Consider the following 26,935-nt stretch of genomic DNA (forward strand, 5'->3'; position numbering starts at 1 on the left):
GGCCAGTGATCACCAGGGAGCAAAGGCCCCTCAGACATGTAGCAGAGCCTGGGGGGAAGGGGGTCTTGGCAAGGTCTGTCCCTGCTGCAGGGGGCTGCATCAGCTGCTGAGGAGAAGGTATTGCCTCCATGGAGCTGGGATCCCAGGGCTCTAGAGGGATTTTTCGGTGTTTGGTGTTTTGCAGAGCAAATGCCCGCAAAGTTATACTTGCTATTCCTTTTTCTGACCCAAAAAAGGACTTGTCTGCCTGGAAGGTTTCCTCTTTTTTCTAACCGTACTAATTGGGCTAATGAAAAATGTTTCTTTTACCTATAAGCTTTATCTTGGGTAGGACTTGCCCCATCCCTTTCCCAGCAGATAGCAAAGCGGCTCCCACTGCTGGCCTTGTATGTCGAAGGATGGAGGCAACACGTGAGATACCCCGTATCCCGATAAGCCTTGGAGAACTGGAGTTACAAACAGTCTCATACCGATGTGTGCACACGCCTGCACACACAAGAGGAGCTATCTCCAGTTACAAAGGCAATCTTCCTACTGGCGTTCCTTAACGTTCAGGTCCTCAGCTTTGTAAGCTAAATAGTATCCTATTAGCACAGATTTACATTTAGGCATGCAATAAAATGCCTTCATATGTTGGCACCACCAGTTATTTTATATCATGACAGATTTATTGATACAATGGGTGCATTTTTTAATCCCCATACTGGAAAGGGTAAGAGGGACCTCAGATTCAGATGTATTTTATACACTGATGTTATGAATCGCTGCTACTCCTGCTCCATGGTCTGCTGTCACCGCTGCTCCTGGCCCTGCCACAGCAGAGAAGCAATGTCAGATGCAGCAGCAGTAGGAGCTGTTTCACCCCAGCAGCGGGGGATGCAGTTGGTACCAAGTTTCTCTAATTTCTCTTTCCAAGGAGGGACACATCATCCAGGAATGCTCCATCCCTGGCAGTGTTCCAGGCCAGGCTGGATGGGGCTTTGGGCAACCTGGTCTAGTGGAAGGTGTCCCTGCCCAGGGCAGGGGGGTTGGGACTGGATGGTCTTTAAGGTCCCTTCGAACACAAACCATTCCATGGTTCTATGATTCTACACCAGTGTGTCTTAGGCACTGGGAAATACATTAGTTGCTGAGACTGCTCATACATGCAGGACTCTCCTGGGAGATAATCCATTGATACTGGTTTCCATTATAGCATATATTGATTTGATGTCTATAAGCAGTCAAGTCAGCAATATTTTTTTTAAGTGTCCGATTTTATTATTTTTCACCCTTGTAATTTTTGTACAGTTATTATGACCTTCTATTCTTAATGGGGCTTTCCTTTGCAACATGCAGGTGAGATGTAGAAATAAAAATTATTCAGAAACAATTTCATGTAATCCATCAGGCCATTCAGACTGAACCAGCCTGCTTGTACTCTGAATACTGACTAGGCACGGCAATGTGATTACAAAGGATATACAGCTCGAGGGTTCCTGTTAGACATTTTAAAGGAAATAATTCTGAATAAATAACTCAGATTTATTATTTTTTCAGCTGTTTACAGTCTGCAAACATGGTGAGAGAATAAGTTTGTGGACTGCTTTGCATGAAATTGTAGAAATTATTAAGTTGAATCTAAGCAAAGCCGACTGGGTTTTGACTTAGGATGGTTCCTCCTCCTGTCATTGTCCTTGCTAAATGACTTGTACAAAAGCACCAATAGCAAATTTCACATGCAGTGTTTCGTATCAGCCCTTACACAGGGAGGTTAAGAAAGATATTTCTGATAACATTTAAAGTTATTCTGGTTTTAGAGTCCAATATGTTCATAACAGTGTAGAAAAGGAGACCGTTTCTTCCGGCTCTGCACATGGGACAGACCCCCAGGAGCCAGTTCATTTGCTTCGCTGACGGCGAGCTGCTGCTCTCCACTTTCGATTTCATAACAGCTTGACACTAGCTTAAATATTATCCTTTTCAATTTACTTTAATGTGCTCAGGGATTCCTTTTTTTTTTTTTTTTTTTTTTTTGTTAGCTGGTTTTGCTTTGGATGGGGGGTTGGAGGACCTTTGTGGTCCAAGGCATAGATCTAAACCCCTGCGCTGCTCCCTGTGCCTGCACCCTGGGGGAGACCAGCTGAACCCCAGCTGCCTGCTGCCCTCCCCAGGGAGCCCCACAGAGGGGAACCAGGGCTGTAGGGGGTATGAAGCCTGGAAAAGCAGAGGGATCCCGTTTTATTTGCCAAGTGACCGAGAAATACAGCACACCGAGCTCCTAGGTACATCCTTGGGTGCTGCACCAACACTGGCCTCCTGCAGCTTGCCTTCAGGTTTGTAAGGCACTTTCCTGAGGGTGGGTGGGGAGGGGGCATCATAAACACCTCAAAGCCATGTCACCCTGCACCCTTGTCCTGCGTTAGTCTCATCCATAACAGCTCCTGTCGCCTGTGGAGGGGTGCACCATCACCTGTCAGAAACGAGCGTATCGTCAGACCCTCAAACACGGGTGCTTGCTGCTGGCTCAGCCTGGCCTTGGGCTGCCTGTACTTCCAGCCCCTCAAGGACAGGGACACGCGACCACCTCACCCTGGGTTGTTGCAAAACACAGCTATTCATGGAAACATTCAGTGCGCCTTGTCTAAACCACCACGTAAGGATTATGGCCATGATATAAACCCAAGAGGGATGTGGTTTCCCCAGGCTGGCAGCGCCGTGCAGCTCCCTGTGCAGCTGCGGGGAATTAACGGAGGGAGCAGCAAAGCAAAGCAGCCGTCTGCGTTATCTGCAGATGCTGTTGAAAATAGCACTGCCCTGGGATGGCCTAACGGAGAAATTTGTCCCCGTCACAGCAGAACCTTCAGAAATGAGTCCTTGTCAATTTAGCGGCAAAATCCTTTCTCTGCTGTGTTCTGTGACAAAGGTGGAGAATAAATATTCTGGGCTGGGAATTGTACAGAAGGAGCCCTTAGAAGTTCTGCAGTCCCTGGTTTCGGGCCATTAGCAAGGGGTTGTTTCAAGCTGTAAAAAAGGAGCGTAAATATTCCCTAGTTAATCTCTTTTCTTTGTCCGGATTCTTCTCATGTCTCCAGCTGCTGCATCCATGTGCTTCCCCAGCTGGAAGGCAGCCAGGCGCAGGGCAGGCGAGTCTGTAAGCTCGCAGGTTCCCTCTCACAGTGTTCAGAAAGCAGGGAAAAAGCACTAGAGAAAGGCAGTGGTGGCTCTTCCCCGGGCTGTTCTGCACCCTTTTGGTACGCTGTTACCCCACAAGCTGATGGTTACTAGCATAAGGATGGCTGTGCTGGTGGTTTTCCATTCCTAGTGGAAGGGTGAGGTTTCTGCTTCTGGCTGGTGTAGTTCATCACAGCTACTAGTAAAACCAATGGCTGAAGGTCCTTGTACTCCACTTTGGCCCTGGTCCAAGCACTGCATGTACTTACATTGGCATGCTGCAATGTAGTATAAACCTCTGATCGTAAACAGAGGTTAGATACATACTGCTGAGACAACTGATAACGGCCAGAAATAAAACAAACCACGGTTTGTTGCTATGATGGTGCTTGTCTTTTGGAGGAGGAGGTGTCGCCTTTTTTCTGATGCTGATAACCTTCCCTGGTGGAGCAGCCAGCCCTTCTAGGAGAAGAAATGTGACTGTCACTGTATAGTATCTCTGTCTCTCCTACTTGGTATGTTAAACTGTGTATAAAAGACTGCTTGTTCGTATACTGGGCAAAGATGCTAACTCCTTTGAAGTTGGTTGAAGGAAGGATTTTACTTGTTATCTTGTTATCTTTCTTTTTAGTTGTTATTTTACTTGTTATCTTTCAGGCGGTTCTTGGCTAGGTCTGGATGCACAAAACATACGGACTCCCCAAGACCCTTCCTCCCCTCCCTTGCTCATGAGGAAGATGGACTTGATGTTGTAGAAGAGCATGTTCTCACACTGTAAGCAAGCTGCGGTGCTGTTCACAGCAGCATGGGTCAGAGAAGCAAGTTTCATTCGCTCTTGTCTATGGCTGTTATTCAGAGAGAGTCACGGACCTCAATTTGCCATTCAAAAAGCTCCTGTTACTCTTACTTTCTGCAATGGAAGGAATCACAAAATGTCCCTAGTGCTGGACTAGATGTTGTTGATATGGCTTCTCAGGGAACTCAAAGTCAAACCATTCATAAGGCTGATGGCCAAGTCAGAAGCTCTGCTGGAGGCAGGACAATGAGCTTTTCCCATTTTTATTGTCAGTGCTTGATGGGAAATTTCTCTAATGTGGTAAGAATCTGGACTGGAAGAGTTGGAAACAGTAAACTAAAATAGGTGGCTTTGGGCATCAGATGAAGTAACGCCTGCTTGCAGTACCAGTGAAGCTCCTGGGAAACACTAGTTAAAAGGAACACGGAGAAATGGTATACCTGGTGTGTGTACCACAACCCTCCACCGTCACAACCATGAGCTTCTGTAAAATGGACTCAGCGAAACAAAACAGTCACCGGTAAAAACGTTGCTGGCAGATCTCATGGAGTTACTTTAATTATTCCGTGTTCCTGCTTTCAGCAGCTGAGGATGACAAATACGGTAGACCCGTCCTTCACCTCTTCACCTCCTTCCTTCACCTCTCAAGCATTTTGTCTGATCACACTTTTCTCCATTTACCTTGGTGGCAGTGGTCTTGGAGCAGCCTGCCCACAGAAGAGGTCTGTGTAACAGAAGAGGAGTCACCATTATGATGCACTCCATGGGGTATTTTCTGAGGGCAAGGTTGTGATAACTTACCCTGTCCCAGCTCCTTTTCTGAGGGCAAGGTTGTGATAACTTGCCCTGTCCCAGCTCCTGCCTTCTCCCCCCGTAGCTCTGCTGTATGTTGTTGTACTCTCATTGCCCTGTCAGCTGGCAAACCAGCCTTTTGCTGGGGAATGGTGAGACTCTTCCAGCGTCCAGCCTCTGCAACCTCTGCAAGGTCTCTGTGTCCTGTCACCAATGTGGTGTTCAGCAGTAGGATGGTATGATCTTATTTATGGTCTGTTTTCGTATTTCTGGTAAGAGGGAGGATGGGGCCATGTAAAAGTTAACTGTTGGCTACCTGCCTGATGGACCTAAGGACTGATCACGGTGGGTGTGATTGGTTTTGGTTTAAACAAACAGAATCTCTTATGAAGGTTTTTGTAATAGATTTTAAAATCAAATTAATTAATTAAGTTCAAAGCGTAGTAAATTCAGAACGCAAATCTGAAGTTGAAGCAACCTCCTTTCCTCCTCACCCCAGCAAAAAAGACTATCTGGGTTTGTAGACTGGAAGGTCACTGGTGGGTGACAAAGGAGACCTTTGTTCCGCTCGTGGCCACACTCCTTGCTCACGGGCTGACCTCCTTCGGGCCAGCTCCTCTCACCCTGCTTGAAAAGGGAATGTAACGATGCTGACCTGTTTGCCAAAGTGCTTTGAGATCTATCTGTGAAAAATTGCTGGGAGTGAGCTACCTTTGCAAACTTTGCATGTTTCACTTTGGGACGCTACTTCAGCTTGGAAAATATTACTTCCTAAATTTGGTGAGGTTTTAGCGTTTATGATTCATTCACTGAGAATTCCTGACTTCCCTAGCCTCTTCCCTTATTTGTAGGTATTTGCTGACTAGTTCAGTAAATGGGCTGTTCTGAGGCTGTTTGCTGCACTTGACATCACTTACCCCTCCGTGCGCCTGAGTCACGCACCACCAGGTCGTACACTGGCGTGTATCAACTGAGATAAGGCAGACGGAAGCAAAACCCCAGCCTGGAGCACAGCCTGCGGCCGGGCACGGGGTGTGTGTGTGTGGGGGGGATGGGGTCCAGCCCCCCTTCCCCACGCCTGGGCTCTGCCACTGTGTGACTCAGGGCTGGCTGAGCAGGCGGACGGGCTTCTGGCAGGTCACAGGCTCGGTAACAGCCGAGGACAAGGAGGAGCTGTTATTCGGTGTGCACGCCGTAGTACTCTCCGTGCAGACAGGGGATTTGGCACGTAAAGCCGTGAGCTAAGCACTGCGTGAAAGGTAACTGTGACAGAAGTACACCAAACACGTTTTGTTTGTGGTTACTTCCTTGATAAAATAATCTGCAGACTGCGACAGCTCTTTCCTTTAGCCACTTTCCTTTCTCCCATAGCTCCTATTTTAAGAATATTCCTGTCCTGTATTCTGAAAAAAAAAAAGTGTCTCGTTATTTTGAAGCCTCCTGCAAGGAACAGAGATGCAGTCACAACCTGCTCATGCTTTCTCATAAACTGATTTAAAACCTTGTCCGTGGCGACACTGTGGTCTCACCTGGTACTCAGCCTGATGTCTTCCACGAAAACACACAGCTGTCCCTTAGTGGGAGACTAGTGCTTCGATAAGGGGTCTTAAATAAGGTGTCTTTTTATTACTGTTGGGTTTTTTCTGAGGAAAGAAACAAGCTTATGCTGTGTGCCATCAATGACATTACAAAGCATGTAATATAATGACTTGGTACTTTTTTTTTTTTTCCGATGAAAATGTAGCTCTTTTTTCACTCTGTTTTTTATGCATTTGGGTTTGGGTTTTTTGTGGTTTTGTGTTTTGTTGGGGTTTTTTTTTTTGGTTTTTTGTTTTTTTTGCAAAAAAAGGTAGCTCTAAGTTTTTTTCAGTCTGGTTATTTCACAGCTTCAGAATTTGTTGTTCAAGTCCCTGGTTACTACATTTCTACAGCTGAAGATAAAGACTTGAAACCCTGAATCTCTTACAGCTCAGGAACATGACAGAAGTTAGCCCCCCTAAAGGTCACAGACAGCTTGTTTCTGTGGGAGAGGAGGAGGTGAGGAGGAGGAGGAGGAGGTAGCCGAGCTGGCACGGGACATGAGCAGCCAGCACCGCTGTCAGCGGGGCTGCTGGCACCCTGGGGCTCTTTGGAACATTTTCTCTGAGTCTGAATTCTTCCAGCCTAGTTTAGTCTTTCTGGGCTCCCTTAAAGGTCAGCTGAGAGAAAACATTAATTGTTTTTTTCCAGAGGGAGCTGCTGCTTTTCTCTATCTTCTTTTTTTCTTTTTTTTTCTTTTTTTTTTTTCCCTCTCTCTCCATTTGGTGATGCAGGGAAAGCATCTAAAGCATGGTGGTGTGAGAGAAGTTAGCTGCTTCGGCTTTCTGCCTTCCCCTGTAGTAAACTGTGTTCCCTGAATGAACGAGCGAGGCTTAGTACCAATTCTATTCCCAACAGTCCTCATACGCAACCTAAAAAAAACTCAAACCCCACACATACCCCTTGTAGCCCACGGCTTTTTCTGGAGCTGATGAAAAACAGAGCTGATGTCATGGGCTATTTTTATACAGTGATGTCTAAAATGCTTTATTTTTGTAATAGTGAACGACTGTACTATACTTGTAAGTAGATTATTTCAATTTTATTGTTTCCATTTACGTAAATTGAAAAATATCAGAGCTGAACTCAGCAAGTCTTTTTTATTATTATTTTTTTCCCCCAAATTGCTTTTGAGTTGGTCAGCCCCACTTCCACCCCTGTCCTCTTTGGCTAAGTCTTGTCCATCGGCAGACACCAACACAGGACATCAGCCCTGTGTCCTCGTGCTGTCCTAGCAGCCGTGACAAGCTACCAAAACTTCACAGAGAAGTTCCTGAGGTGGTGGCAAAGAGCGAGAACCCAAATGTCCAGCTTTGATGTTTGATGAGTATTTGCCATTAACCATGTCAGATATAGGCTGGGTGTTTTTCCAGTTTCTGGGTTTTTCCTCCTTTGAAGCTGCTGAAGTGTTTGGGCAGCCATTCTGTTCCCTGTCAACTCCCACTTTTACTTTTTTTCTTAAAAGTAATATTAAAAGCGCTTGGTTGGGTTTTTTTAATTATTTGTTTGTGCTTTGGGGTTTTTTTTTTGAGTAGCAGAGTCTTGCCTGCTGGGTTTACATTTCTGCCAGCAAAGTCCCTGCTCCTGCCATGTGCTTGACACCCTTTTGCTGCTCACTACCAACCCAGGTGGGCACAGCACAGCCTTACTCTTGGAGCCATCCATTAAAGTGCATTTTTTGGCAATTCAAGCAAATCTGCAAAATTGAAAAATAAGAGTTCACGCAATGGAGCACAGGATGCTGCTGAATGCAGAGCTGTTTGGAAAAAGAAACTGTTTAATGAAAGCAATACAGGTTCTCTCCATCCTTGCTTTCTAGAAATCAAATCAAGGAAATAAAAATATTTTGGGTTTTATTCAGGCCCTACTTTAGCTTAAGTCTGCCTTACCTGAGGGAAACAGGTGTGACTAAGGTGGTAGGCAAAGGGCTCTTTTCCAAAAGGATTCAGGTACCTAGTGTCAGTCTAAGATGCTTCTGTCTAAATGCAGATCTCCCAAACCTCTTTGCTGTCCTGGGGGACCTGAAAACCTAACTCCAGGCCTCAGCAATTGTACCAGAGCTCTGCATGAAATGGTGGTGGCTGCTTTTTATCTGCTTATTTTGGAAAAGGGAGTTAAACCCATTCATCTCTCTTTACTGCCCAAGGCCATTCAAATTCATGTATCTCACTTCCCTGGAGAACGCCTAAGCAGCTAACTAGAGAGTGCCCTGGAGTAAATGCTGCCTTTGTTACACCTCCTCCTGGTTTGAAGTATAATTATGAAGGTATAGACACACACACAAGACTGGCTGTGCCTGTGTGGTTGTTAAATACTCGTTGTAGGCTCCAGTTCTTACTCCAAGGATGTTAAGGTTTATTTCTATATTTATTTCTATACGTCTAATATTCAGTGAATTGTTCAGTTCAGAAAGGAACAAAGCTTATAGAATCTTCAAAAAAGCTTGCATTAATTCAGATCCAACATTTGGGTCCATACACAAACACACGGACTCTAAAGGCCAACCTCCATGATATATAACTGAGCAAAACATTTTGAAGCCTGCTGTGTGCCACCGCAGAGCCAGCGTGGGCGGTAAGCACCAGCCTGTGTAGCAAAAAGGAAACACTCTTGTTGCCTGCCCAGAGCAGGTGCGGCGTCAGGCTGGGATGTTTTCATAAACACAGTCTCATACTTCTCGGTTACATCTGTGTCATTTAAAGAAAAATAAAAGGATAATCTTCTCATTGCCATCTTCTCCTCGTCCCGCTTCCTGAATTGTTTTCAGTGATTTCATGGTAGATGATTCTGTGTTGCAATATGCAGCCCAGGCTGGAATAGTAATTGCATCTTAAATGCTTAAAGTAGAAAACACATTCCATTAACTTCTTGCCATCTGAAGCGTCATGTTAACTTTTTATCACTATCTGCTTCCAAGCTTTCTCAAATAAGTATGATACAATATATGCTTTTCTCCTGGTTGGTTGGGTTTTTTTCAGATCATTTTGTCTAACAACTATTACACCATCTGCCTCTGGAGTACCAATAATTACCCCAAACCTACACCATTCTTGCCTGTCTCCAGAAAAGCAGTCACCGAAAGCAGCTGCTGAAACCCTTGGCCACCAAGGCAAGCATGCTGAACTTGCTTCAGGCAGCGCTGGGGAGCCTGCCTCCATCCCCCGGGGTGCTGTAGGCTGGGGAAGGAAGATTCCAGTCTGGGAGAAATGGAAACAACTGGGAGGGTTTAAGCAGTTTTGTCCACTGAGGCTGAAGGAAGGAATAGAAGCGCCGGTGGCTGCCAAAGAGCAGACCCATCGGCATCGTCAGCGAACAAGAGGGGTCTGCAGACCCAGGGATTTACCGATCTGCCGTGTGTCCCGTGGTACACAGCAAAACACTGTGCCACAGCAGCACTCTGAAGTTGCTGCTTTTTGATCTTGACCACATCTTGGCTCCTAAAAAGGTGGCTTTTGCATTTATAGTTGGACCTGTTAAGAAAATACAGTCCATCCGACAGGCTGTTATAACCTGAAGGGCCAGGACATGCATAGGGTAAGTTGTGCAATTTCAGCCCAGTGCAGTTAACTATGGATTTACTGAGACAGTTACTTCCCTCTCAGGAGTTTTTCCTTTTAAATACCCATATGCACCCCCAAAATCTCTGTCCTTCACGGGCACCTTGCAGGTGAGACCTGCCTCCCCTGGATCTGTTGTTTTGATAGAGCTGAGCATAAACCTGCGGGATGTGGCTGCCCTGATTTCTCTTTCCCTTCAAGATGCAGCAGCTGTCTTTACACAAAGAGCCAACCCTTCCCTGTTCCAGGTCTATCCCTTCTGCCTTGGAGAAGTGCCCTCTTCTCAGAGCCCTGCCACCTTCCTCAGAGTGTTTATGTCCTCTCCCCAGGAAAGGATTACATATTATGGCATGAATGCATTTTTTTAAAACACACAACCTCTTATTAGACAGTGTTTTTAAATAAAACAGCAGGTGAGCTTGTTAACTCCATCTGCCACTCCTCTCATGGAGTATATGTTTTTTAAATAAACTTTAATATCCTCTACCAAATTAAAGAAGTGTTGTTTTCCACAGGAATAGCCTGAGTATAATCATGATATACACATGTGCCCTTTTTTTAAAAAAAAACACAATAACTACCATCTGCCACTTTCTTAGTAAACATTGTGATATTATATCATGAACTCAATTACGCAGATTGCTGGGGTGTGGACAACCGGTTGCTGCTTTTTAAAAATAAGTGTTGAAATAAAGCTTTGCTTTAGGTGCAGCAAATTCATTACTGAATGTTCGTCAAAGAGAACGTGCTCGCTTCAGCCAGCTGTGCATGTTCCCTTACGTCAGCGGAAAACTGCCTGGGTGCAACAACGTTGTTTCTTATTGACTCGTGTAATTATAGGCAGGGTTAATAAACGGCACCGGTTACTGCCAAGGCTTCCCCAAACCTTTCTGCTGCTGTGTCTGGCCAAGCTTGTTGAGAAATGGTGGGATCTTTCACCAGATTCACTTTTTGGCCAAATGTTCTCCTTGACAGAGGACGTGTACCCCAGGCTTGGTTTTAGAAATAGATGCATTTATTTAGAAAAAACACCAGCCCGCGGGCCTGAGACACTGCTAGTATGGGGGAGAAAGAGGAGAGAAAGGAGAATTTTGTTGACAAGGAGAAAATTTGGTAATGCTCCTGAAATCTGAGGTTGGAAGCTGCTGGGGAATGTCAGAAGGAAAGTGGGACTCAGAATTGGTGGCAAAGTGCTTAAATTCACTGAGCAAAGGCGTTGGACAAAGATAGAGCATGTGAGAAGGCAGGCAGAAAACTGGCAAAAAGATGCATTTAAGGAATAGGGTGGGGCTCCATCCTCCCTCTCCCCCAGCTCCTAAGAAATCACCATTTATTCATTAAAGAAATGGTGGAAGCTCGAAAGCTAAGAACTCCAAGGTTAAGAGATGCTCATCTTAATCTGGGCCTTTTTAGATACAAGCAATTAGAAACAGTTCTTAACTGTACACTAGGTGTGATCACGCAGTGAGCAATATCTGCTAATTGAATGAGGAAAGCATCTTTTAGGAAGGGAAACAAGTTACAAGCCTAGAGGCAATCTGTATTGCAAATCTAAGAGGACAATCACAGTCACGATTTATTGCTCATGGGGCATTGAGTCATCTTCTCTGGAAAACCTTCATAAATCTACTGTGTTACACCAGATATTATTCAGAAACATACTTAATTCTTTTTCAAATTATTACTGGCATCCGTTTCAGCCTGACACTTTGGGAATCTTTCAATACCTATGGACTTGGCTTATTTTACTGTCACAGAACAGACAGGTCAGACTCCGACCATCCTGCTTCAGTATTAGTTGTAAATCGATGTTAGGCTGATCCACCTGAGATGACCCCTGGGATTTTGCCGTGTGCATCCAAGCAGTTTGGCCCCTGCTGTCCTTTACTGATATTTTGAGGTGCTGATGTCGGGGGGGAAGGACACCCCTCTGCGACAGCAGGGGCCAAACTGCTTGGATGCACACAGTGAAACTTTAATGGGAGCAGGATCACCCGGAGCCTGTCTCTCTTCATTTTTGCAGTCTGTTGTTTGCTTTCTTTTTTATTATTATGATGGGTTTGGGGTTTCTTTTTGGCCAAAATGCAATAACATGCTGTGGATATGTATCTGTTGCATTCAGTAAGAGACAAACGGAGCACTTTATGAGGTTTCCATGACCTGTTTATTAATTCGGGAGGTGTCGGTGTTTGATGTGGGGGGCGCATTGTGCCCGATTCGTTACACCTGTGTGGTTCTCAGCTGAAATCCGCTAGTGCAAAACTGCAGCCCATTGTGCTAAGGAGACTGGCCCCTTGGCGGCTTCATTGTGAGTAAATGATACGTATCCCTCTGGCTGAGTAAGACCTTGACGAACTTGTATCAAAGGATTTTCTGAACTCGTTTTAGGAGCATGATGTGAATTATATAGAGCAGGTGTGAGTGCCAGGGGAAGGGGGAGGCTGGTGTCACACTTCACAGCTGAAAGCCACCCACCATCGAGGCTGCTTTCCATGCACCCTGCCAGTATGAATCCTCCTGGAAACAGAAGGCTCTCTGAGGCTACGTGGCGAGCCTGAAGGGACAGAGCAGGCTTTTGAGGGAGGCAATAACAAACACTGGAAAAATTCCTGCTGCAAATCAAGGTAATTTTTAATGACTTGTAAGTCAAGACTGGCCTGGAGAAAAAACCATGGTGATTTACAGAACTCCTCTCCCTTGCCTTCAAAGTCGCTCAGATGCTTTCCAGGTCAGCTCGGTGGCGTCAGTCCACTGCAGCAAAACAGAAGGTGGCTTTGTAGGGGGAGCCGGTCTCAATCCTGGCATTGTGTCCCTGTCTCCTGTGAGGAAGGGGTGCGTGGTTTCGTGTCAGATTGTGCCATGTCAGGCAGCGAGAGAGCGCCCTACACGGTGGCAAAAAAATGTCTTGTCCAGGAAATGGGATCATGGCATGTGCCCTCTGTTTTCTCCCCAAGGGACCTGCAATCTTGGATTTGACCCCTTTTGTGTTGGGTTAGAGCTACCCAACACTGCGACTCTTTCCTCCTGGAGATACAACGATGCCCTGAAGGCTGCAAGTAGGCCACCTTAAAAGGGACAGCTAGTGGTTTTGCTTCCAGCAAAATTCACAAACTGTTACAACTGACAGAGCTTTTGTAGGGGTAGGGAAAGAAGTGTGTAAGGGCTGACGAAACTTGCTTTTAACAAAGCAAGTTAAAAAGCTGCTGGTAGCAGCAAGGTAAAAAGCTGCTGATGGCTGCTGGTAGTTAGGGAATGCTTGTATTGTATACATCTAATAATATTGACTGGTAAGTTTTTCTTGCCATTGTATTTCCTGAGATGCTGATTTCTTAATTGTTCTCCTGATAATGCCCCTCTGTGCCCGGTGTTAGATGCTGCAGAAGACACCTAACCCTACAGTAGAAATTCCAGTGCATTTGATGGAGACTGTATCTGGTCTGGGGTGGGACACACCTGACTCATGAAGCAACAGAGCTTTGGGTACCCACATCTATCAGCTGCTCTTGTTAAGTATTTGGATTTTGTATTGATTTGTTTGGTTTTTCAACTGAGTTGGTTCTTCTGTATTGTTCCTTCCTTGGGGAAAGGAAGCCCCAAGAAAACACTACCATGGGAGGTTTCTCCGCTGTAGTCCTACTAAATTAAAGTGCCTCCAAGAAGAAATGTCACTAGTCAAATCTGACCAGTTCTGGCATGTTTCGGTGTGCAGGTCTTTACCCTCTGCCTTAAAGGGTGTTAGGGTTGGGGGGTGCTGCAGCGGCTCTGACATAATGTTTTGTTTTCAGTCATCGGAATTGGGTGTGGGGAAACAAACAGAAAAATTGCAGCAGTGGGGATAGCATAAGTTACTAAGAGTGGCAAAAGGAGTCTTTCAGACTGCCACGCAAAGCAGGCTTCCTGAAAAGCTAGATAATTTCTTCACTGTGTTGGCACATATCTGAAAAAAATGTTGTAAGCGTTCTTATATATTTCTGATTATGTAAAAAAAAATAATAATGGGGAAGATGGGTTACGGTGTTACCCAGTATCAGCATGCTTTATGTAATTCTGAGGCTGTAAAGTTACAAAATTCAGAGCAGTTTGGTTTTATTTTTTTTAAAGATGTTATACAGTGTAACGTCTAAAGCAGTTGCTACCTATCAAGGGGGAAGAACATTTTCTGCCAGTTCTTAAATCAAGGGTTATGTTTGCAGAAGTGACCTTGGTTAAGGCTTTGCATTTCAAAGCTGTAATCTTCTGAAGTCGTGTTCCTAGCAGAGCTGGGTTCTGTTGGTGTGAACGTTAACGCCTACATGCGCAGCCTCACATGCAACAGTTAATGTTTGAACAAAGCTTTCTGGCTCGATTGAAACCTCTCACAATTAGTAAGTAATTTAAAAAAAAATATAGTTTGGGTTTGGTTTTTTTTTTCAGTTTCTCAAAGCCAGTGTAAAACCCCCAAAACCTTATTGCTGAAATAATGGGAGAGGAGATCTTGTGTAATGCGTTGACATCTGCAAACCAGAGTTAATTAAATCTTTACAATAAGCTTTTCATAGGTAATCTCCTTTATCGCTTCTTGGTGAATGGAGCTAGCATCAGCTCCCAGCCGGAAGAGCAGGGCTACCCCACAATCTGGTACTACACTGGCAGCAGAATAGCACAAGTAGATCTGGGTTAACCAAAACTACCCTTTTACTTCTCTGTAGCCTTGACTTGGCAGCTCGCATTGCCCATTGACCAGAGTCCATAGCCATGCATCATCCTCTTTGCAGTCTGGAAATACAATGAAGAATATGCTTGGCTGTCTGATTAAAATCTTCCTGGCAGAGCTAATTTGAAAGTCACAGTGGAGTCTGGTCAATGAACTAGCAAAAAGGAGTAATAGGATAGCAAATTTATAGCCATGAACTAGGTATTACTTGGCACCTGTAACAGTCTTGGGATGTTAAGAATGATGAGACTAATTCTCCTGCTATTTTATTAATTAGTTAAGGATAGGGCAGCAGAAAGATCTTTAGGCTGTTATAAGCGAGAGGTGCGACCTAATGTTTTTCCAGGCTAGCATTTGCTATTCAAACAATCTGCACAGGGTTTGCAAAACCACAAATCAATGTAAAGGACGCTTACAAAGTGAATGCCTGAGGGAGGCGTGGATATAGAAAAAGCAGAGACAGCAAGCCGCTCTTCATTTTTCCCTCTTCTGAGCAGAGTATGTGTGATGTGCCGTCTCCACCACCAAATCTACTTTGTATTTGTTTGCATGATTTTCTCTGCAGCCCCATCTCTTCCACCAGTCTCCTCCTCTGTGAATGCTTTTGACTGCACGTTTCTACTTTGATAGCAGGAGTAAGAGCAGGGAGTAAGGGCAGAGAAGACCTTTCCTAGTTAGTCTGTTGTGTTCCGAAGTTCTCTTAATCCCGTGGTGGCCTGGTTGCATCCCTGCTTTATTTTCCCTTTAAGTGCCGAGTGACTTTGTCCTTGATGGAAATCAGATGTAGGTTGGTTTAACACCCGCTCCCTCCCACCTCCACCCATGGTTTATGGTTACTTTACTTAGGTTGTTTCGCCTCTTTTAATGTAACAGGTGGCAGGTGCTGAAGGCCTAGACTAAGGGAGTGTGATGTAGCTTTAAACATGATTTAAGTCTTCTGCGTATTCCTCAGGTTAGCAAAGGGCATTCCCACTTGCATCAACCTAAAAAGTAGTTGAAAACGGCAGCTATAAATATTCATCCATCACAAGCAAAGTCTGGGAAAACTAAACCCAGAAATTTTATGCTCTTTTGCTTTACCCTCAAATAAACTTTTTTTTTTGGCTGGATATTTTAGATGTATTTCCTTAAATTCCTCTTACGGACCAGATACCGTGGGTTTTGTTCACCATAAATCTTGTTTTGAAAGTAACTCCAGTGCAGTTAAGGCATTAATTGACAATGGGCACATAGCAAGGCATTACTTGGAGCAAGTGTGTATGGCAGAAGCAAGGTCTTCTTTATCTGCAGTAAGTGTGTCAACATGCGTCTTGTTGAGATTTTAACTGTGAGCACATGAAAATATGGGGGGGTGGGGATTGGGGGGAAGGGTGTGATTACAAGGCAGAAAGCTGTTACAGAGCCTTCCTCTCCTGAGTATATAACAGAGTCCCCTTTACTCTTTCAACCTGCTTTGAATTCAGCTGGGTTAAAACAGTGAACAAATATTGCATAATTGTTCACCAGGACTATGATGATCTGGTGACAATTACAGCAGAGGACAAACGTGCTGAAATGCCCAGTAACCTCATCACCATCCAGCAATTATGCTGGTACAACATCGAGCATAACTGAAATGCTGGTTAATAAAATGTAATGAGGTAATTCTAAAACTGTTTTCCTACTTTTCTGCTGGGCAGTATGAGAGGTTTCTAACCATCAGTGACATGGAGGGGACTTCACAGGAAGAGGGGAGAGGGAAGTCTAGAGAAAAGGGTTGAGACATCTGTGCATAGAGTCTTCCCTTAAACCTAAACAAAGATTTTTATTTTTTTTTTCTAGAAATGTGCAAGTTTTAGGATGTAGTTACCTGAAGCATTTTGTGTGTTGGCAAGTCTCACCTAAGGAGACTACCGACCTCTCGCTCCCAACGACTGTGCTGCCATATGCCAGCCTCTGCCTTGGCCGGTGCAACCATCTGTGGTGCTGCATGCTGGATGGGTTCCCCTGCCAAGGGACATGGAATGCCAGGGACCACCCCCCTGTGCAGCAGCAGATGCTGTGTTGAAGAACTTGACAGGCTTTTCTGGATACAGTCACATAAAAGCGGTGGCTGATAACACAGCGATAGGCTATTAAAAAAAAGCCCAACAAAACTGAAAGAACCTCTTGGAGTAGAAGCCCTTAGAAGGGCATGGAGCTCTGATTTCTCCTTACAGCTGGGTTATGAATTTTGGCAAGATCACTTCCTAAAACGCATTCCAGAAGACTATTCTGGTCTTTCTTACCACATTTTTAGAAGCGCAAAATAACACATTGGGATATCCAATGTCTCCTCTTCCTGCCTTCCCAATAAGGTCCCTATGAGCTGTGCTTGTCCCTCCTTCCCCTTTTTCAAGAGGTAGAAGCTGTAGATGCGAATGAAAGTTTAGACATGTAAATTCAGCAAAATGTAATTGCCCTGCAGGCAGAAAACCTGCCTGCCTGTCCTTAATTCCTAGCCTCTATGCACAAACTAGTCTTCTACAACTCCAATGCGCTTCATGGTTATTGTGTCGATTAAATAACACCTGTCTGCTAATATTCTAATTGTTCCAAAGTATAAAGCAGGGAGGGGGGAGGATTGCAGATCAAACTGTCAAAGGATATGCAAAGTATTTGGTGGCCTTCTGAATAGTATAATGTATACCTGCATTTTCATTAAAGTAACAGTCTACTCCCGAGCAAGACAGAATGCGTGTTGTGCCCTAAGGAAAGGTATGTGACAGAAGTCTGTGTTCTTAGAAAGCACCAGTAAGCTGTGCCAGCAATATCCGGTAGATCAAATGTTTCTAGGATCTCATGTTACTTGTCTGTGAAATCAAATTGAACCACTGGCTCCCAAGGAACTTACAATGTGAGTAAGGTTCCCCGCTAAAATACTGCTTTGTAAACCAAACGGCACTAAATGTATATTACATCTCCTTCATCACTACCACTAGGCAGCCCAGCATGCAATTGTTAATTCCAGCTGCATTTTAGTGGGCTCTTAGGCAATGAAACACTAATTCTCCAATGTAATTAGCTATGCTGGCTGCAAAGTCAATGCTGAATTAGTCACGTTTCTATCAACGTTTAGTTACCCTCCCCAAAGAGATCCTCTGGAGCTCAATAGCCTTGTTGTCTTTATTAACTGAATAAAAATGCAAAAGAAAATTGTCTTTCAGCCAAAGTCTACACTGGCATACGGAGGGTTTCTTCCTTCTGACTAGTGATATAGGATGCATAAGGTAGAGCATGCATGTTTCTGGACCTGCTATACACTGCCAGCCCAAGGTGTGTGCATACCATGCCTTGAAGTTTGACCTTTGCTTCCACTTCATTTGTGGTATGTGGTTGAGTCAGCAGAGGAGTCAAAATGAGTTGCAGCTGGATGATAGGGAGGCAAGAGTAGAGGGAGCAAACGGCTGTGCCCAGTGATATGGTATGAGAAACAGAAAGGGATTCAAGTTCAGGAGATTGCCATTAAAACATCAAAAGTTGCAGGTTATAGGCACTAACAGACCTTTGCTAGGCTTGTAGTATTATTATGTTAGTAATATGAAGGCATATTTTTGACTACGGGCAATGTATTGGTGATAATTGTGATGTTAATTCTGCACAGAGCTCTTCATTCACACTTGGTGCACATCTGGCGTCATCTTAAAGGTAACTTTGAACTTGCCACAGAGATCTGCATGGTACTGAGTTTATTGAAACCAAAACTGATTGATGTAAAACCCAGTAGGCTGTACAACAGGAATCAATATGATAAGTGGAGCAATTTCAAAAGTGTGCTTTTTTTGTTGTGTCTGTTTTCACGAAAGATGCCATTTCAGCCTTATGTGGAGAACCTGGCTAAAGCCTAGGCAATACTCCTGGACCATCTAGGCTCTAGCCCTTTGACTGATTTGGAACACTGTCAGAGTAGCGTATTTTTGGACTACTCACTCTGGTGTGGAATTTGACCTTTGGGTTTGTATTATCATACTTTGTTGCAAAAACCTGGTGAAAAACTGATTCTGAATATGACTACACTCTCCAAATATGCCTCCCTGAAGCTGACCTCTTTGCATTTTTTATCTGGCTACATTTAAAGTTGATGAGACTTTTAGGTAAAATTCAGTTCCATCTACTAGAAAGAAAAGACCAAATCTAACTGTGTTCTGCAGAAAACGAGCACAGCTACTGTAACTTATTTCTCCAGGTGGTCATACAACAGCCTATGATATTATGTCAATTGTTCTTCTTGTTGTGCTTTTCAAATTAGCATCCCAGAACAAAAAGTTTGTATCAAAATATCTGTTTAAGCACTGAGGATCAGCATCTCCTATTTAATGCCCTGGCAGGGGATGCTCTGCTGGGCGATTCATATTTCACAAATAGCGTCGCTGTCGATACTGGAGCCTGTAACAGAGTAAATAACTGAGGTGTCAAAAACTGACCTTCCACCACACAGATTCTATGTTTCTTTTGGATTCTTACTGTATTTATGGCTCAGCCCGTGAAGATCAGAGTGAGCAGAGGTAATGGTGACGTTGCAAACCATGGGATCAAACATCAGTATAACTTCCTGCTTAGGAAAAAAAGCATAGGGATTCACCCTTGGCGTGTAGGACTAAAGGGATTATCTGCTCTGCTAAATCCCATCCCTGTGATCACCTGACCAAACCAAGTTCCCCTCATGCATCAGAACCTACAAAACATCTCCCAGTACCTTGTAGCAACTGTAAGGTCTGTGGTGAAAGATGAAATGTGACGTAATGTACACCAGCTGAGGACCTGTTCCTTTCCCTCTGCCTCCCTCGCTCTTTTTGGTTGTTTAAGATCTCTCTAAAGTTTTGTTCTTACAAGTCAGGATATGATTAGCTTTTTGCCACATTGTGCCACCAGTGCCCAAAGTAGCAATAGTCTGTGCTGTGCACTGAAAAACAATATGAAGGGGACTAAGCTTAAATATCTCTAAATAAAATTTGAATGCAAAATAATAGCCTTCATCTTCTGTAACATACTGAACATAAATAAGGTAATACTGGTCTTGATCCAAAAGTCACAAGTTGCTTTAATTACACTGCTGAATGTTCCTGCTGAATTTTCTACGTCAGACATCTGTATGGCAGTGTTAGGTCAACCAAGCTAAGATTGTTATTCTAAGTACAGGGTGAAAAAACTAACCGTGACCTGGATTATAAAACGTTGACATTAAAGGTCTGCTGCTCCTTGTAAAGAGCGTGGTTTTGTAATTTATAGAAATCTGATCTCCTGAAAGTGCCCTGCTGGGCCTGCAGCTGACATCATGTTTGTCTGAGCTTTAACAGATTCAGCAGGACTCGTATGATTAAAGCAACCCTCAGCTCCCCGCGTTTTTGGAACAGAGCTGTGGAAAAGACACTTGGAGTTAAAGATGACAGCTCCCTGGAGATCTTGACTTTACCAGCTTCATTAGAAGTTAAATTATGAAACTTAAAGCTATAGCTGAAAAGGGTCCAGAATTTATTTGTGATTCCTTGGTTACCTGTGAAAAAAAGTTATTTTTTTAGCTGTGGTCATTTAGGACCAGTGCGAAAGGTATGTGCCCAGGAGCAAGTAAACTAAGATTGCATTCATCGGCTCTCATTTATCCTGCCGTAACCGGCTGTGCACGCATCCTTACCCAGCTACAAACGCGTGGCAGCTACTTCTCAGCAATGAATTCATGGCAAGGCAGGGTAATAAGACGTTGTCCTTGCTCCGCACTGATTAAATGAAGAGTAGACTTTCAACTCTGTAACTCTACTGTTGACATTTTATCACAACCCTCATCGAGAAGACTATCTTGGAAGGTCCAGAGGGGAAAAAGTGCACATAATTACCACATATGCAAATAGAACAATTGTATGATCAATAAGATAATCCTTATCTACAAAGGTCAGCAGGCAGGTGCCAGCTGTACTGCACTTGTACACAGCATGTTATCTACAATGTAGACAGGTATATTTCTGCACAGAGACCTGAAGTCTTGCTTTAAAGCAATTATCTTTTTTCTGCAATCTTTTAACGATACTGTTTTTCAATTATGTTAGGGGATTTCTGTATCTCTGCCTTTCACTTCAACTGCTTACTTGTCTTGATTTGCCCAAACTCCTTATCTTGAACATCACGGCTCCCATCACCATTATTACATTTTTGTCAAGAAACCCTTCTGGAAAACTACTCCATTACTTTACTAAAAAGCATTGGATGCAGTTCACCACTATGAGGCATATGGGCTTGCTTATGTTATTCACCAACAAGATCTCAGCTCAGTTTGGAAATGTGAGTGATGTTCTAATTTTGTAATGACTTCTTCATTTAGCAGTGATTTTCTCTTCTTAGAGATCCCTTCAAAACTGCAAAATCAAAACCCAATATAATCAGCAAGCCCCTGGCATGAAAACCAGATTGTAGTTGCAGAAGTCAAAACAAGAGTAATACAGCCAAAAAGACACAATGATCAAAGCACCACCCACTATAAGCCTTTAGGAATATACATTTCCAACTAAAAGGTGCTTGAACTTTGCTTTAACCTAGGAATTGTTACTCTAGACTTTTTAGCTGTGGCTGGAGGGAGTGGGTTGCCTCTGAACATGTAGAAACAGAAGAGCTGAAGGTGAGAGAGAAGTTCAAAAAGTGTTCTGCATGGCTATAGAGAATTGCAGGCAGGACCCCATCTGCAAGGAAGGCAAGGCAGCAACAATTAAGGTACTTCAGCGCACACCCTACCCTGGGCAAGCCTTGCAGCGAACCAGTACTGTGCCATGCAGCCTGGAAAGAGGGGTGGGTGACGGCAGGGCAGCTGTAAGCCCTGGGCAGCTCTCCAGAAGAGCTCTGGCAGCAGCAGCTGCGGATGGATGGCGTTGAGCCCTCGCACCCCGGTGGCACAGCTCTTTCCAGCTAGTGCCACCCGGGCTGTGAGCAGCACTGCTCTCCTTTGGTAGCTTGGGCTGCAGGAAGGTTGCAGCCACTCACTCCAGCTTCCTCCCCAGACAGACAGGCTGTCTGGAAGGCTCCGTGCCAGGGTTCGTGCTGTCTCAGGGGTTCAGCCCCTAGTTAGGAGGATTTCGTTACTAACGCGTTTGTAATACTGATGCTATTAGTACTTGCAGTACTGTGGTGCTTTTTACAGAAGCTGTATTTCTTCGCCTCTACATGAACAAGTAGAAACAGAAAGGGTGGGGTTTTTTTTTTATGTGATGTAGTGAGAAGTGGAAGCCAACGCTTAAAACCTTTTCCCTAACGTCCTGACCCACTGTGCTGCTTTACCCATATAGGCTGACAGAAACAGAGAACTTGGACCAACATGTATTTCTCCTCGTTTTGCAAACTGACCAAGTTCCTCTTTCAGATGCAAGGCAGTACGTGTACACACACTGTAAGACCAAACTGTTAGTTAATCCTCTGTTCTGGAACCCATCTGACAAAGGGGTAGGTAGTGAGACATTTTCCTTTTGTAATCTGTTTAAGTAAATGAAATTAAATCTCTTCTTGGCCAGTTTTAAAGATCAAGTCATAAAAGCCTGGAATAGTTCTGTTGTACACATTTCCCTTGGAAAATATCTGCTTCGGCTTTCTCTTTGCTAATCAGGTCTGAGACCTCCATTAGAGAATAGTTTATTCCCAGCTTTAGTTAATACTTTTCAAATGTGCTGTATTTGTATACATGAATTCCTGCTTTCTCAGCTCTCCAAGATTATTTGAGGACAGGACAGCTAATGTCTACCTGAAACGAGTCAGATTTCTTCCTGATGTCAGAGTAGGGACAGGAAAATTAGCTGTAGAAAACAACTTATTAAATTGGCTGTGGTTCTTTGTCTTTTGTAGGACTCCTCTTGATCATGTGGGTTGTTTTCCTGAGTGGTGGATCATTTAAAAGCAGGTTAGTTATTCCGCACACATTACGAACAAACCTGGTTTATTTCTGATGTCTTCAGGAAGTTTTTTCACCTTATGCATTGATTTTGCGTTATCATTCCTGTGATGACTGCTACCTGCATGCACTAATTCTGCTGTACTCTTTCTGTTCCTTACCAAGCAAGCAGAAGGTGAGGAAAATGTTTGTGAGATGATGTCTATCATCTTATCAGGACTTGAATTATGTTTAGGGCAGGGCCATAGCAACTGTTGCAGTCAAAAGCTAACATCGTCTAAGCTGAGAGTATTGCCATTGCACTCTGCCACTTGGGGTCAGATCCTGCCTTTCCTAGCAGCGATAAGTTTGTTTTACCTTCTCTTTCTTCCATTATTGCCACACAAGCAAGGACTTTGGACATACTTGTGTACAGATCCAGCTACACATGTTTTAAAAGAATGCTGCTGTCTTAACTACCTGTTCCCTCCCTCTCCTATAGGTACCTCAGTTTTCAGACCCCTCAGCTCACTACTCGGGTCTCAGTGCACAGCTTTGCCAGTGCAGGCTCCGGGGAGGACCCGAGGGAAGAATATAAGATGGTAATTTCCAGCGTCATTGCAGCCTTAGGCATATTTAAACTGATTGTGAAACTGCACCTCTAATTAGGGCTTTGGACAGCAAGCCTGGCCATGAGTGAGTGTGCTTGCTTACAGAATACCCCTGACTAAGGCATGTCCACGCGAGCAGGTGCAGATTACTTTCACCCAGTTCAGCCTGCACTAATGCTTGAACTGGGAGTGCAGGAGAATGAAATGTGGGAGGCAGCGTTCCTTCTCTTGGGCACAGCCCCGTGCAGAGGCGTCCTGCTGCTTCCAGACCCAGAGGGTGTTGCACTGTGTGGCTTTCTCGGTTCAAGTCTTTATCAGCTAGGTGCTCTGTACAACCAAATGGCAAAATTTTCCCCTCCTGAAAGAAAGAGATTTCTTACAGCCGACCACAGAGGGAGGCTGAACCCAAACACAGTGACTAAGGTCATCCTTTGAATGGGAGAGCATAATTCTCATTCTCACCTGTTTCCGCGTTCTTAAGACCATTGAGTATCACAACAGCTCACTTAGAAGGGTCCAGAAGAATGCTTCTGAACAGGGTGTTAAATATTGGCTCAATCACGTACTTCATTCCCCTACCTCCCCACCCTTAGGTTTTTTAATCACCTGGAGTTTACAAATCTAGTGAATCAAATATTTCTCCTACCAGTGGTATTAAATCGCATGAAAACACTGTGGGCAGGTAGCCAGAACAGTAACAAAGCTGCCTTGAAAGTATTTATCTCTGGCAATACTTTGTGCTTCTCATCTGTCTATCTGAATCTTTCAGTGCATTTTAAGCAGTCAGTGAATCAAACCTCGCAAATAAGGTTATCTCTCTTTTTCCAGTTGGAGAAACCAAAACCCCAAGGGACTACAAATAGAATTTGGAGGCATCTTTTGTGTTTTGAGTGTTACCCAGGCTCTGGGACCCACTGACGACAAGAGGGCTATTCACAGAGCATGATACTGTGTGATGTGAGTCTGGCCGTGTGACTTACCTGTCAGTGAGAGGGTAGTCTGGAGAAGCTGTGTCTCCTGATTCTTGGTTGTGCACCCCAGTTACACTGCGGCTTTTTCTTCTCTTTAGAAGCAACGTTACTGAAGAGTCAGGCAGTATTGAAGGCAGTAGGAACAGGCACTCAGAAGAAAAACTTTGGTGTGTAATTGGGTCACACACGCAGAATTTTATGAAGTATCAAGGCCTGGCCCAAAAGAAATGCAAAACTCCACGTATTTATTGCTTTAACAGTTACAACTACCTGCAGTTCCATATGACTTGGGATTTCTTTTCCTCACAACATTGGTATCCCCTTGCTGTACGCGTGAGCTGATGATTTTTTAAATTATTTTTATTTTCCTTTTTTCTACCCTGAGTCATTTTGCTCAGCAATGCAGAGGGTGGATACTTTTGGAAAGCATAGTTGTGTGGCATATTTATATGATCACCTTGAACTATGAACTAGGAGAGGAAAATCTAAAGGGGATGAAAAATTCAAAGACTTGTTAAAACAGCTTGAAAATTCCAGGAATTCAGATGGGAACCTCACAAGGGTCTGAACTCGCATATACTAGTGGTGGTGCCAAAAATTTCAGATTAACCAGTAAATTAAAATCAAGACAGGAGTCAGATTTTGAATTTCATGGGATGGTGGTAGAGCTGGAGGAACCAGGGGAGATAAAAACATGATGGCATGGTTGTACTTTTTAAAAAAGGGGAAGTGGATGCCCTTAAAGATATTATCTGAAGTAGACTGTATCGATAAAATGAGCAATTAGGTTATGTAAATCAGCACTGCAAACATGTTGGGGTAATCAAGAACTGGGTAAGACTAGATAAAACTGTTGTATGCTACAGAGGAACAAAAATACATACCTGTGGCTTTTTACTGGCAGAAAGGAACTGTTTCTTCCCTAAGGCAACTGAATCTCTAGAAACACCTGTAACAATTCTACTAAACATAATTATTAGTTGTCAGATGAAAAGATGATATGATAAGATCAGATAACTCCACCACTTGGAACTGAATGTAAAGTCCACTGAAATCAATTAGTTATTTCCAGGTTACTTCCATGGATGCCAGGTCAGTGGGGGAAGAGCCTGCTTAGGAACTGACTCTGGTATTGTAAAGCATGGAAATGATTTGTGCATAGCACAGCTGCCTTGGGGGGGAAAACTAGGAGTTTTGGGAAAATATCCTGCTTTGTGGTGCCGATGTGTCACCTCCTGCCTGTTCAAAAGTGCGTTGATTGAAGAGCAAACAAGAGGAGACATGGAGCTCAGGGTAAGGGCGCTGCAGATCATACATACATGCAGTTATTGCTTTAATTGTGCAGGCTCAAGTTACAGATGTTTCCACAAAATTTAGACATTTTGAAGCTGAGTTTTCTTGAATTCTGAATCACAGAAGAAATGCAAATATGTATTGCACATTAGATACCCAGTGCCCAGGACTGTATATAGAAGCTACGCTTAAATACCCATATGCTATCTGGACAGTAACATGCATATGTGAGGGTTAAATAAAAAATAGTTTAAAGAATGAACAGATTTCTCTACCAAGCTTCCAGCAACTCCAAGCCAAATAATTTTAAAATAGGATATTTCAGAAGTAATAACTTGACAATATCCTTGCTAGCTAATGACCTAAGCATATGAGAAACCTGATGTGGCTATCATGCGTCAAGTTGATGTGGATCTTGAGAGTCTAGTACATTATTTTAAAAATAGTTGGTGGGGAGGGGCTATTCTAAAAGAAATAAGTCTTGCAGCAAGTAAGCTTTTTGCATTTTAGCCCAATAACCTTTTTGAACATGGCACTGAAGAGAAACAAGGAGCAAGGGTTGTTCTCCACTTTTACTTTATACTTAACTCCTGAGGGAACAGTGAAACTAGATTCAGCTATGTTTTGAACAATGGTTGCTTCTGCTAGCCTATTCCAAATGTTTTCCAATGACAGTTTTCACAGGTAATTGCCTACTTTCAACCAGCTTAAAATGGGAAATGCAAATGATAAGTTAGACTTCATGTGAACTCTGATAATAGTCTTACTCACACGAAAAAATTCCTTTAGAAGTGTTCACACAGAGTGAAAAACAATCCTTTTATAAGTAGCTGCATAGTTGATATTAACTGTAGTCCTGAGTTAAAACTGTTCTGTGTGTGAGTGCACACTCCTCTGTGTGTGTGTGTGTGTGTGCAATGAGGGTAGGAGAAACCTTGTTTTTCTGAGTGGGGGTATGGTTTAAAACAAATACGTGGGTTGGTCTTTAGAGAGAGCGGACTTAAATGCAAAAAAACCCAAATTTAGATCCCAGTTTAGGCAGGAGTTTATTTACAACAGCGCTTTACAAGTCTTTTTATAGTAGTTAGTGAGACTTTGACATGTATTTCATGATGGGTCCAATCTTTAAGGCTTTTAATACATGCAAACTACTGGCTAAAAGTCAGTCTCTTTTACAGAGGGATAGTCTGACAGGACTAATGAATTTTTCTTTCAAAGCTTTAATTAAAAAAAAGGGGGGGGGATTCTAACTGCCGATTGCTAACACAACCCACAGGTATCGTGGATTCAATTATTATTAAAATAACACTGCAAATAAAGCCGTGGCAGCACGCAGCAGATGCTGCACGAGTCCAGGGTGTAGCCGGCGGTGCGGGGGGACCTTCAGTGCCCAGCGCTCCATCTACCGGTGCTTGGAGAGGTCTCCTGTGCACCTCCGCCTGCCTCTGCAGCCCTGGAAGCCCTCTTGGAATGATTTTTGGTGGCTTAGATCAACCTGTGAGGCTGCTTTCATGCTGGGGAGGGTTGCGATATTTAGCCTGTGATATCGCCTTACTTCCTTCCTCTCCTACATCGCCGTCAAGGCGTCTTCATCCATCACCAAGGCTAGGGCTGAGATCGCGTTTCAGCC

General features: G+C 43.8%; 1 long non-coding RNA gene across 1 annotated transcript; it reads left to right on the forward strand.

Annotated features, from left to right (window-relative positions):
• Positions 1-2,372: 2,372 nt before the first annotated feature.
• On the forward strand, positions 2,373-9,047 carry LOC130146958 (uncharacterized). Its single transcript, XR_008821058.1, has 2 exons — positions 2,373-4,735; positions 4,780-9,047. It is a non-coding gene; the product is annotated as an uncharacterized LOC130146958 (long non-coding RNA).
• Positions 9,048-26,935: the final 17,888 nt, after the last annotated feature.

This window comes from Falco biarmicus, chromosome 3 (genome assembly GCF_023638135.1).
Source record: "Falco biarmicus isolate bFalBia1 chromosome 3, bFalBia1.pri, whole genome shotgun sequence".
Lineage (NCBI taxonomy): Eukaryota > Metazoa > Chordata > Aves > Falconiformes > Falconidae > Falco > Falco biarmicus.